General features: G+C 40.3%; 1 protein-coding gene across 4 annotated transcripts in view; it reads left to right on the plus strand.

Moving 5' to 3' along the window:
• fgf2 (fibroblast growth factor 2) overlaps positions 1 to 12,659 on the plus strand; it is an 87,728-nt gene that overhangs the window by 12,940 nt on the left and 62,129 nt on the right. The window lies entirely within an intron of this gene.

Below are 12,659 nucleotides of genomic sequence, written 5' to 3' on the forward strand. Positions count from 1 at the left end.
TCCCTCTTTTGTTTAATAGGCTCATATAAAACTCATTTTTGACAAGACTTGCAGCTATAAGGGAGTAATATGTTGCTCCCTTACTTGCTATTTCAAGCAGTGATTCAGTCTTGATGAGAATTGCAATTTCAAATTACATTGAGCGAGTAGACAATGAGTCTAGTTCAGGGTACAAAAGGGATAAAAAGACATTCAGTAAAAAGAAATTGAAAGCTGGGATGATGCAGTACTAAAGTTTATTCAGCCATTGCTATTTATGGTTCTTATCTCTCATTCTTTTTCTGGGGGCTGTGGACTTTGTTGGAAAGGTCTACATTATTGTCCATCTCACTTTGTCCATGAGAGGGTGATAGTAAACTGCTGCCTTGAACCATGACAGTTCTTCTGGTGAAGGTATTTCTACAGTACTTATTGATAGGGGAATTACCAGATTTGGTCCTAGCAACAATGATATGTTTTCAAATCGGGACTGCATGCAACTGGGAGGGGATCCTGAAGCTGGTGTTGGCATATTTATTGCCATTATCTTAGCGGGAGGTGAAAAGTGGATACAATGAAGGACTGCAGATAATTGAATCTGATAAGATGATTGTGGGGTTGAGGGGTAGATAGGAACAGTAGAGGACAGGGAAAAGGAAATCTAGTGGATTGAGTGTGGATGATGGGTAGTTAAAACTGGGTGTGGATGAGGAAATAAACCAGAGGCTAGAAAGTGTGGTTGGGGTTGTATGTATATGAGGACCTGAGTAGTCAGAAGGAGAGAAAGGAACAGAGGCTGTGCAGATTATGTTAATTTAGAGAATTTGACGTTTATACTGTTGAGCAGAATATGAAGTGCTATTTTTTGTTTAGTTTGTGTTTAGCCTTGCCCTGACAGAAGACGTGGCTGATGTCATACAGGTTAGTGTGGGAATGGGGAGTGGAGTTAATGGGTCTTGCAGCTATGAGATCAGGATGCCCAGTATTGACAGAGCAGGTTTCAGAAACAATCCAAGTTGATTTGTGGATGGGGTGCAAGTCAGTTAAGTTAGTAAAATTGTCAAGTTCATTATTGATTTAGAAGGCACCACCAATGCAGTTGTCAGTATATCAGAGAAGGAACTGAGGGGTGATGCCAGAGTGGTTTGGAACAATAAATGTACAACTGAGAAAGAAAGCTTTGGGAAACCTAGACAAAATAATCTTTATTTAGTTATAGTGTCTTATGCAGTGTCCCAGTATAATTTTAAAAAGCATCAAAGAATTAACTGAACTATATAAAAATAAGAAATTTATCAATTGCCGTAAGAAAGAAATAAGCAGTAGGTTGCCACTGATCTTTGCAAACTTGTTTCAGAAAATGATGACCTTGAGTAGCGTGGAATAGGATGCTGGAAGACCTTTCAAAAATTGCGTTCTCAAGTCTGGGAAGGATATGAACGCCACATATCACAATTTATAAACTTTAGTTATAAAATCATTTGGATGAAAAATGTGTATGATGTATACAATGATCTGGGAGGCTCCTGACCATGGATTCCACTGTCAAGACTCTGATTCCAACAACCTGGATGCTGTCAGACCACAAATTATGCAGCCTCTTTGACTCCAGTCCCAGCCTCAACCTCGGCTGCCTTCACCTCCAGACCAAGATCGTTCTCTCTTCCACTGGTTCCCTGGGCCCCCTTTCCACCTCAATCGCTGGTTTTTCAGAAGGGAACCAGAGGGGAACCTCTGGTTTTTCAGGGTCCCCTGTCACCTCTAGGTCCTCAGACTCTCCATCTTCCTCCCCTCCTACCTTTCCAGAACACCCCCAACCCTCCCTCTCCTTTAACACCACTAACTCTTTTCCCCCTCTAATCCTAGCTCGAATCCCTGCCGTGGCTTCACAATTCCCTCCAACCTTCCCTTCCCTGAGGTAGAATGTTCTGCCCTCAGCAAGGGCCTTATCTTTGTCCCCCACACCTGCACGTCTGAGCTCTGCATTTGCCACCATGTTGAGCCCTTCTATCGCCTCCATGTCTGATCCCACTTCTTTGTCAAGCATTCAAGACCCCATGTTGATGACCCTTTCTCCGTTCTTCAACCCCCCTCTTCTTGGACACCCTGCTCTGGTTGGATCTTTTAATCTCTAATTGCTGACATCAGTTGAGGTTCACAAGGATGATTCTGGGAATGAATGGGTTATCATATGAGGAATGTTTGATGGGTCTGTACTCGTTGGAATTTAGAAGATTGAGGTGGATCTCGTTGAAAGGCTTTGACAGAGTAGATGTGGAAAGGATGTTTCCTGTGGGGTGGGGTGGAGGGAGTACTGGACAAAAGGACTTGGCCTCAGCATAGAGGGGCGTCCATTTAAAGCAGATGCAGAGAAGTTTCTTTAGCTAGTGGGTGGTGAATTTGTTTCCATGGGCAGCTGTGGATGCCAGGTCGTTGGGTATATTTAAGGCAGCAATTTGCAGGTTCATGACATGGCATCAGAGTTTATTGGATGAAGGCTGGGAAGTGGGGCTGAGGAGGGGCAGAAAGGATCAGCCATAATTGAATGGTGGAACAAACTTGACGGGCTAAAATGGCCCATTCCTGTTCCTAGGTCTTATGGCACTCCAGTCTCCTCCTCGAACATTACCCCCTCTGAACACACTGCCCTCCACTCTCCACATCAATCCCAACCTCCCTTCAAACCCACATACAAAGGGGGTGTTGTTGTAGTGTGGCACTCTGACCTCTCCCTTGTTGAGGCCAGGTAGCAAGTGTCAGACATTTGTCTACCCCTTGAAAAGGACCTCACTCTGGATTATCAGTCCTGCACTGTCACTAACTCATCAACCCTGGAGATCTCCCATCCCTTGCCACCCAATTTCATAGTTCCCTTACCCTGCACTGCTTATTTCTACCTCCTACTCAAGATCCACAGACCTGATTGTCCAGGTAGACCCATTGTCTCCGCTTGCTGCTGCCTCACTGAACTCATGTCTACCTCGACTCCATCCTATCCACCTTGGTTCAGTCCCTTCCAACCGACATCCGCAACACTTCACACGCTCTCAATCTCAACAAATTTCAATTCCCTGGTCCTGACTGCCACATTTTCACCATGAATGTTCAATCATTGTACACCTCTAATCCCCATCAAGAAGGCCTTAAAGCTCTCTGATTCTTTGACAAAAGGTCTGACCCGTTACCCTATACCACCGCCACCACCTGAGAGCAGAACTAGTCCTCCCCCTCAACAATTTATCTCAGCTTCTCCAACTTCCTCCAAACTCAAGGTAAAGCCATGGGCACCTGCATGGTCCCAGCTATGCATGTCATTTCATTGGCTATATGGAACAGGTCCTGTTGCAAGTCTTCCCTGATAATCCTCCCCTGTTCTCTCTACGCTACATTAATGATGACTTTGGTGCTGCTTCACCTACGCTGAGCTTGTCAATTTTATCAACTTTGCTTTCAACTTCCACCTGGCCCTTAAATTCACTTAGTCCATTTCTGTCCCGTCTTTCCCCTTTATTGATCTCTGTCTCCATCTCTGGAGACAAACTGTCTACCTATACCTTTTATAAACTTCCTGATTCCTGTGGCTATTTTACCTTTTTCTCTTCCCACCGTTTCCTGTTTTTTAAAAAAAAACATTTCCTTTTCTTAGTTGCTTTGTCTCTGCCTCACCTGTTCCCAGGATGGGGCTTTCCTTTCCAGAACATCAGAGATACCTCATTCAAAGAATAGGGCTTTCGTTTCTTTACCATTGATACTGCCCTTACCTGCATCTCCTCCATTTCCCAGGCATCCACGCTGTCCCAATCTTCCTGATACCTTAACAAGGATGGTGTTCCACTTTTATTCACCTACTGCCACATGAGATTCCACATCCAGCATGTTATTCTCCGCAACTTCCGCCATCTTCAATGGGATCTTACTACCAAATGCATCTTTACCTCCTCTCTGCTCTACTTTCTCCCTCCCATGATTTACTTGTCCATTCATTCCTGCCCACTTATCCCCCTCCGGAACATATCCCTGCAAGTGACTAAAGTGCTACAACTGCTCATTCACATTCTTTCTCATCTGCGTTCAGGGCCCCAAACAGTCCTTCCAGGTGAGGCAACACTTCACTTGCAAATCTGTTGGGGTCATCTACTGTATCTGGTGCTCTTGAGGTGGCCTCGTCTACGTTGGTAGGACCCAACATATATTGAGGGAATTTCCCAGTGACCAATCATTTAATTATTGTTCCATCATGATGAGGCCACCCTTGGGGTAGAGGACCAACACCTCCTATTCCATGATGGCATGTACATTGATTTCGCCTTTCAGTGATTTTACCCCCTTCCTCTTCTATGCCCCACTCTGACCCTTTAACTCTTTTCCTCACCTTCCTATCATGCCCCACTAGTGCCATTCCTCCTTCCCTTTCTCTCATGGTCCACTGTCCTCTCTTATCAGATTGTCTTAAGGTTGTAGAAGGAATTAAATCCCAACAAAGGCAAATGATTTATTTTGTGAAGTCAGAAAGGGGTAGAGCAGTACATTAAATGGTAGAACATTAAATGTTGATAAGAAGCACTTTGGAGTTCAAGACCATAGCTCCCCAGTGTAGGTGGATAGGATGCGAAGAAGACACATGGTTTTCTTGCTTCATTGGTTTGGGCGTCGAATATAAAGGTTGAAATTTCCTATTGCAAATTTACAAAAATCTGGTTGGATCACATTTGTTTTGGTTACAGTTAGAACATTGAACATTACAGCATAGGGACAGGCCCAGTGAACCGCAGTGTTGTGCTAAGTTGACTAAAGTGGTAACTGAATGCCTAACTAATCCCTTCTGCCTGTGCATGTCCATATCCTTCCATTCACTGCACATTCATGTATCCACCCAAGAGGCTTTTAAATATCTGTATCATATTTGCCCCCACCACTAGCTCTGACAGCCTACCCATCACTGTATTTATATTAAAGCTTCCCTCACACATCTCTTTTGAATGCATGCCCTCTAGTATTAGACATTTCAAATCTTGGAGAAAGATGCTAGCCGACTATTCTATCTATGCCTCTCATAATCCTGTACTCTTATGTCTCACCTTGGCCTCTGCCAATCCAGAGAAAATAATTCAAATTGGTCCAACTTCTCCTTATAGGACTTGTCCTCCAATCCAGGCAGCACCCTAATAAATATCTTCTGCACCTTCACCAAAACCTCCTCACCCAGTTTGTAATGGGGTGACCAGAACTGTATGCAATACTCCAGTTGTGACCGAACCAGAGTTTTATAAAGCTGCAATGTATCTTGACCTGTGTATCACTTTCAGGAAGCTTTGGACTTGGACATAAGATCCTTCTGAATGTCAAAACTGTTAATGGCCCTGTCATGAACTGTGTACTGCCCCTTTACACTTGACCATCCAAGTGCAACACCTCGTACCTGACCACCTTAATACCTTCTGCCATTTTTCCATCTATATCAACAAATGTTCTATCTGACTATATCCCTTGGCAATTCACAATGCCACCAGTCTTTGTATCGTCTATGAGCTTAATAAACCACACAACCACATTTTTATTTTATATATAATCACTAACAGAGATTCCACTACTGACCCCTGCAGAAGAACACTATTCATGGACCTCCAGCCTGAATAAGGTGCATTAGCCACTACCTTGAGAACACAAGGCAATAGCTGGATTAGGCCACCAGGCTTTCAAGCCTATCCTACCATTCATTATCATCTTGACTGATCTGTGCTGACCCAACTCAGCTTCTGCGTCATTTCCCCATTACCCTCAATTTCTCTCCTTCTTGGATACTATCTTGACTTTCAAATGATTTTTGTCTCCATCACCCTCAGCATCAAAGAATCTGAAAGAATCACTACTCTGAGAAATTTCTATGCATGGCAGTTTTGAATGAGTGGTACATTGTTTTGTGGCTATGTCCCCTTATTTATGATTCTCCACCTAGTGAAAATTCTCAGCATCAACCCTCTTAAGCCTCCATTAGTTCCTGTATGTTTAAATAAAGTCATTACTCCATGGAATGTACCAGTTCGTAAGACAACTTGCCTTGTTGAACATACCACAGTTAATTTTAATGCTATTAGCAAACTTAAGCTTGTCGCATTCATTCACATCCAACTCATTAATATATATCACAAAGGGTTCCATGATACACAACTGGTCACAGACTTTCAGTCATAGAAAACATTCTCCTACTAGTGCCCTCTGCCTCCTGTCACCTCGCCAATCACGTGTCAAGGAATTCTGACTTGGTGTGATCTTGATTTATTTTTCCCCCAGTTATTGGCTTGTTAACTAGTGCTTGGATTTTTTTTAATACACCTTGAAATGCTATCCTGATTTAATTTTGGGAGCAATGCCAGCCTGCATTTATATTGAATACTTTAAATTTTGTTGTTTTCACTGCATTTTTTTTCAGAGTTATAGCCTTGGAATGTTGCCATGGGCTCTACCTTGCCATTCCTTTATACTATTTACATTGTAGCTTGTAAATTTTTTTGTCCCTGCACTGTACTGTTGCTGCAAAACAAAGTTCGTATCATATAATTCATTGATAATCGGATTCTGTTTGCCTGAAGGAATTCAACTTTCATGGATGTTGAAATTTGCTTCACTAAGCGTGAAGATGTTGTATAATCAAAGCTCAAGTTTCACACTCCTGAGGTGGAAGAGGAAACACAAATTTCCTTGGTCATAAGTAATAAATTATCACCGTTTAAGGAGAGAAACCCACAGTAGGACCAGAAGTGTTTTTAGTACGCCAAAACAGCAAAATAAAATAGTTATAGAAGAGAAGTGAATACATTGAAATCAGTTAATTAATCAGTTAATAGTTAACCGGGGCAGCTGGTTATTTGGGACAACTATTAAAGAACAAGAGCAAATCAATAAAATAGTTGGGATTCCCTTGTGTATTTGGAGAACTCTGTTGCTTAATTTGCATAGGAGCTTTGCCAACAGGTTTTAACTAATGTCTGTTGAGCTCACTTGTGTGGCTGTTACACCCAGCCTAGAGCGAACAGGGTTTAAGTACCATTAGTTTCTTTCTGTTCAAAAAGCAGTGATTTATTTATTTTTTTTGTCACTGATAGTTGGGCAAGAAATAAGCAGTAAGATAATTCCAAAGTGTGTTACTCACTGGGTTTCAAGCATTCAGGCTTTGACATGCCAGGCTCTGAGTGAAAACAAAACTTTTTCACTACTTTAAGTTAGGAACTGTGAAGAATTTGAAGATGCCAATCAATTATCTTGAATGTTGCAATGAAAATAAAGATTTGAAGGATGCAATCTTTGATAGCATTGTATGAAAGCAGTCCATTATCTGTGCTAGGATCTGAGCTGATTTTGTTCATTGTGTGCACTGGATGAATTCCTCTAGCTAAAACAGTTAAGTTTTTTTTATTGAATTTTCAAAAGGTTACAGAAGGGGAAAAAAATTATCAACCCTTCCCCCCCCTCCCCTTAACCCCTCCCCTTAACCCCTCCCCCCTAACATATCCCTGTAGAAGGAGAAAAAAAGAGGAGAAAGAAAGAAAGAATGCCTGGATATCGGAAGATCCCCACATGCTCCATGGAGTTCATAATAGCTTTAGTATATATATATTTATTTATTTCCCCAGATAAGCAATAATTTTATCTTCGGAGCACCTATATATTTAATCCTATCTTTTGTAAATAAGGGTGCCAAATTTTCAGAAATATTTCGTATTTATCTCTTAAATTATAAGTAATTTTTTCAAATGGAATGCAGCTATTTTAATTTTCTTAATGTATATTAAAATTCTTTTTCTTTTCACCGGTCTATTAAGCCCATTAACATTAAAACTTCAAAAAATCAGTAAATTAGTCATTATTTTTAATAGGGTTACTCCAGTCTATAGTAATAACTAACTTTTCAACTTTTATAGTACCTCGGGGAATCTTTTTAAAATTCTCTGTGTTGCTATGTGTCTCCCCCTCGATTGTCCAGGCAAAGAAAGAAAGATTAAAGAAAAATAGATTATAAAGAAAAAAAATAACAATATCCCCCTACTAATGTTGTGAATAAAAAAACACAACATTACCCCCCTCCGTTGTACGGGTCATGGCAATCGCCATGATTACACACGTGAATCCTGTAGCAATTGATCCGAAGTTCCCCCAGCTCCCCTGTAACATAAAAAAGTATATATGAGAGAAAAAATCACTACTCTCGATTAATATTACTCAAATTTTTACCTTCCTCCCCCTGTATCATATTAAGAATATACTTAAATATTCTTCTGCCTTTAGCATCCATCAACTCCATTCACTGTCCCTGTCTTCATCTTTAATCCGTTTCTCTTTTAAATCTTTGGCTGTGGTTAGCGAATATTTGGGAGTTCTTGTGCAAATTCTTCTGCATCCCAATAATCAGTAAAAGATCATCTTTTTCTGTCATCCAAAAAAATTATCAGGGTTGCCGGGTGGCGCAATATAAATTTATAACTCTTTTCCCATAAAACTTTTTTTGCTGGGTTAAATTCCTTCTTTCTCTTCAAAAAGTCCTAACTTATATCAGGATAGAAAAGAACTGTTTTCCCTTCTATCATCAATGGCCCGTTTCTCTTTCTGGCACGTTGGGCAGCCGCCTTCAGGATCTTTTCTTTATCTTGATATCTTAAGCATTTTATCAAGATTGACCGTGGGTTTGATCAACTTGAGGTCTTGATCTTGAGACTGCGTGAGCCCTTTCAATTTCAATTAACTGGGTTCCTCCTTCCATTTCCAAAATTTCCGGAATCCATTTTTGAAAAAAAATTATTGGAACCTCTCCATCTATACCTTCTTTAAGTCAAACAATCTTAATATTATTTCGTCTGCTAAAATTTTCAAGTACATCCACTTTTTCCAACAACCGTTTTCTTTCTGATGCCCAGGCAGAAATATTATCTTCCATTTTATTCACTCTATCAATGGTGTCTCCCGTTGTTTCTTCCAAGTTTTTAATTTTCTTGTCCATTTTGTCCTGTCTTTTCATCATTTTATCAAACATAATCTTCATATTTTAATACCTTTTTTATTACTTTTAATGCTTTTAAATCATGCATTGTTTGCACCAAAGATTTTTTTAAGTCTCCAATATCACCTCCAACCTCTTCCTGTTGCTCTTCTTTGTTTGTCTCTTCATCTTCATCTGATTTATCCAGAGAATCTGATTCCACCTCATATTCGCTTTCACTTTCAGTTCCGATCATAGCTGGGATTTGTAGTTTGGATTGCTCGTGTTTGCGCATGCCCCTTCCTTCACGCATACACAATTCCTGTTGCTCTTTTTTTTTTGGAAACGGTTGATGTTGCCACAGTTTCCTGTTCTGTATCGCCGGAGGTAAAATGCACTTGAGCCCAAGGCTCCTTCATGGTGGCCGGCCTTGATTCTTTTCCAACTTGTGTTGTCTTCAAAGTAGTAGTTTTCTTCTGCTTCTGTTTAGGAGACATCTCTTAAGACAATACTGAGTAGTTTATAAGTAATTTTAAAAAAAGTATTTACTAACTTTTCTTCACTTAAACATTATTTAACTGGTTTTTTACGGGACAGCTGGATTTCCACGTCTCGATCCTACGTCATCACGTGACGTCCCCTAAAACAGTTTTATTGTACTGCACCAGAGATCTCATTAAACTTACCTGGCAGAAGGCAAAGGCAAACTACTGCTGTAACCTGCCAAGTACGTGATTTCCCAATATGTCAGAGCGGCATGGAAGGGAATCGTCCGCCAAATGGAAATTCCAGATGCGACCTACAATGATGACGACCCGTGCTCTAATTTGTTCTGTATTACATAATCTGTTCCTCAGTTTGTACTTTTTAACTAGAAACTTGAAACCATGAAACTTTGGCTAATTGGGGCAGTCGCTTAATTGGGTCAAAAGCTACTGATCCTGATGTGCCCAATTAACTAGAATCCACCGTATATTTATGAATGTACTACTTTCTGACCAGTTAATTTACTGATGACATAAGTAACCTCTACCTTTTAATGGTTAGTATCTTTTTGAACATGTAAGATTATTTTCTGGTGCATGAAATGAAACTGAAAAGCCAAAATAGAACAATTTTGTGCTGGACAAATTATTTGGCTACTCTTCCAGAATTGTAAGATTAATTACAATAGCTAAAACTCAACATGATTTCAGTCCTCCACATTCCTTTAGAACTTGTAGAACCTTGTGCTGATGTGCAAGTGAGTAGATGTATAGATTCCCAAAACAATTTGTATGAAAAGTTTATTCTTTGATTCAAGAAGGGCACCAGGATTGAGCCAATTACAGGCCAGTGAGTTTAGCTACAGTGGTCATGAGATTACTGTAGAGAAAAATCAATCTAAGGGAGAGCATTTATTTAACCTGGAAAGGCAAGTTTTGATTTAGAATAGTCAGCATGGCTATCATTAATTTGATTGAATTTGTGATAAAGTAATGCAAGTCTGTTGATGAGGGAAGTATTGTAGATGTTGTCCACGATAACTTTGGTCAGGCCCTACTAATAGGCTGGCCTAAAATGTAGACTCAATGGGTTTCAAGGCAAGTTGGTAAATTGGAAACAAAATTAACATGGAGGTAGGAGGCAGAAGATGGGGTGGTGGAGTAAACATAAGAAAAAAAGGGATAAATGTGTGCCATCAGAATCATTGACTGCTGTGGCTCTTAATATTTGCTGTAGACATTAATGACATGGATGTGAATGTATCATTAGCAAATTTGCAGATGAAATGTACATTTGTGGTATTGTTTAGGCCAACAACATGATATTGATTGGCTAATAAGTTGGGTAGAGCAATAGCATTTGATAATTGGTAAGAGCAGAAGTGATGTATTTTAGAAGGTCAGGGGCATACACAATAAGCGGTAGGGCTTTCATAAGTGTGATGAAAGGAGGGGCCGTGAGAGTTCCATAGATCCCTCCAAATGCAAACACTGATCAGGCAGTGAAGAAAGTGTTTGGTGTGTTTGCCTTCAGCTGTGGCACAGAATTCAGAGTAAGATGTTGTGTTCCAACTTTGTGAAATAATTGGCTAGGCCCCATCTGGAGTTTTGGGCACTTCAGGGCCCCACATGAAGAAGGATGTGGTTGTGCTGGACAAGGAGCAGAGGAGATGCACTGGGATGCTGTTAGGATCAGAGCAATTCAGGTATAACTAAATAGTCTGTGTTAGTTTACCTTAGAACAGAGGAGTGTGAGAGGTGAACTGAAACAGCTGCATAAAATCGGGGGGGGGGGGCGGTAGATTGAAAAATTGTTGTTTCTGTTGATGGGGGCTCTTAGAGGGTATAAATTATAAGGAAGAGCTAGGATATTTAGTTGGATCTGGTGTAGGGGGGACGGCTACTTCTATGCTGAATGGTTAGAATCTGGAAATTGTAGCCTGAGGTGGTGGTGGAAGCAGGAACTTCACAATCTTTGAAGCATCTAGACAAGCACTTGAATCCCCAAGGCTAAGGGGGAGGTCTTGTACAGTAGTTGACAAGAACATGGTGGACCCAGTGGTTTGTTTCTGTACTGGTCAAGTATGATGATCTTTTTTTTAGTCATTGTTGCCATTACTCACTTTTTATTCCAGATTTATTTAGTTGAATTTTAAGTTCTCCGTTTAATGTGCTGTGACTTGTTTTACTAACCACCAGTCAAGCCTCTAGACCTTTGGTTGATCATTATTGCCGCTGCTACCTTGCCATTAAACATGGAGACTCTCTAGGAGATACTGTACTTGGGGTAGTTTCAAGCTCTTTGGAACAGATAAGTAACTTTAAAGATAACATCTTGTAGAAGAAATGTGTAGAGATTTTACTGAAGCTGGAAATCATTTACAATGTAATTGTGTGGATGGAACTCGGTTTGTGTAAACTATAATGAAATTTCATGTATGAGGGGAGATCTAATAGGATAGAAAGTGGCAAAGGAGCTTTGTACAAGGATAGGAGGCAGCCTGGTAAATCTGGTTTGTGAGCATCAAAGGGATTAGGATAAGCAGCAAGGACACTGAATAGAAAATGCTAATATTGCAAATAAAGTTTGCGCTCATTACTTTTGAAGCATGGATGAAAGGAACTGGCAGAAGAGTTCAAAGCAATCATTTGCTTTCCAAGTTTCTGCAAAGTAGGAAGTTTAATATAGAGGATAAACCCTGATATTACTTTAAGTGACTCATTTCTGGTGCTGGGAGGACTTAAACAGGTAATCAAGAATTTCACCATGGTCTTCATCAAAGATCAACAATCACTATTAACTCTTGAACCTTGCAATCTACAATGTAATTTTGAGAACCACTTTTATGTGCTGGCCCTTAACTTAGCTGTGCTTTGTGCCATCTCAGGCCATTAATCTGATCAGCTTTTAGTAACACTGAAAAACACAAAATGCTGGCAGAACTCAGCAGGCCAGACAGCATCCATGGGAGGAGGTAATAACGACGTTTCGGGCTGTTTTGGTTCTGCCAGCATTTTGTGTTTTTTATTTATTTACAGCATCTGCAGATTCACTCGTGTTACTTTAGTAACACTGATTGCTTTATTCACTAATATTTTTCTGCTTTTATGCGGGTAGGGAGAAATTCCATATTTGTGCTTGTAGTAATGTACTCTATTTTTACAATGTGAATTGCTCCACCATAGGCTGCTACTCTGCATTAAACTTCATCTTAAGTGGACAG

Source organism: Hypanus sabinus, chromosome 3 (assembly GCF_030144855.1).
Source record: "Hypanus sabinus isolate sHypSab1 chromosome 3, sHypSab1.hap1, whole genome shotgun sequence".
Taxonomy (NCBI): Eukaryota; Metazoa; Chordata; class Chondrichthyes; order Myliobatiformes; family Dasyatidae; genus Hypanus; species Hypanus sabinus.